Genomic DNA, 1,444 nt, shown 5'->3' with positions numbered 1-1,444 from the left:
ACGCGGATCGTCTATCTCTGTCTCTTTCTAGATCGGAATAATCGATGTTTCCCGGCAAAGTAATGGGAGATTAATTAAACTTTATACACGAAATTACTCGTTTTGATCCCCGCTACACAGCCGTATACTTTTTATAATTTTGTGGAATCGGAAACCTTGAAATATTTAACATAACGCGGATCGACTGTCTCTGTCTCTTTCTAGATCGGAATAATCGATGTTTCCCGGCAAACTATTGGGAGTTTAATTAAACTTTATACATGAAATTACTCGTTTTGATCCCCGCTACACAGCCGTATACTTTTTATAATTTTGTGGAATCGGTAACCTGGAGATATTTAACATAACGCGGATCGTCTATCTCTGTCTCTTTCTAGATCGGAAGAATCGATGTTTCCCGGCAAACTAATGGGAGTTTAATTAAACTTTATGCATCAAATCATTCAGTTTGACTCCTGCAACACAACCAAACACTCTCTGTAATTTTCTGAACTGAAAAACCACTGAAATTGCGCTCGAAATGCGGAGCGACGGGTCGACGCGTCTGCACTGTGCGACAGCTAGTCAAAACGTCCGAACAGCGTATTGTTTTCGATCTCTTGGTATAATATTCGTATTCCTTGCTGTGTATAGCTTCCGATCGATTATTGCAATGGTCAAAGTTCCAGCGGCGTAATGCTTTCCATAAGATTACATTAATATAACCAGCGGCATATTGCTTTCTATCTTGTAATGAAAATTTTATAACCAAGTACCAACGGCGTATTGCTTTCGTTCGGATAATGGAGATTTTACAACCAAGTACCAGCGGTTTCTGTCTTATAATTAAATTATTATAATAAAATAAAGTACCAGCGGCGTGTTACTTTCGTTCGGATAATGGAGATTTTACAACCAAGTATCAGCGGTTTCTGTCTTATAATTAAATTATTATAATAAAATAAAGTACCAGCGGCGTGTTACTTTCGTTCGGATAATGGAGATTTTATGTCCAGCGGCGTAGTGCTTTCTATCTTGTAATGTAATTCTTATTACAAAGTACCAGCGGCGTATTGCTTTTTTACCAGCGGCGTATTGCTTCGTACCAGCGGCGTATTGCTTTTTTTTCCAGCGGCGTATTGGTTCGTACCAGCGGCGTATTGCTTTTTTTCCAGCGGCGTATTGCTTTTTTTCCAGCGGCGTATTGGTTCGTACCAGCGGCGTATTGCTTTTTTTTCCAGCGGCGTATTGTTTCGTACCAGCGGCGTATTGCTTTCCGTAACCTCGAAAAACACAAAGTGCCAGCGGCGTGTTGCTTTGGAAAATAGAGCCAACATCAGCGGCATTCCGGCCTGTGCTCGGTTGGGCACGGAAACGCGACTGACCAATAGGAAGGTTAATTTTCGCCGAATGCAACGTCTGATCTTTCTATATCATGGTTTTGCAACGTCTGATCTTTCTAAAT

Source organism: Megalopta genalis, unplaced genomic scaffold, assembly GCF_051020955.1.
Source record: "Megalopta genalis isolate 19385.01 unplaced genomic scaffold, iyMegGena1_principal scaffold0046, whole genome shotgun sequence".
NCBI lineage: Eukaryota > Metazoa > Arthropoda > Insecta > Hymenoptera > Halictidae > Megalopta > Megalopta genalis.
The sequence above is the reverse complement of the archived record's forward strand: the minus strand, read 5'-3'. Positions refer to the sequence as shown.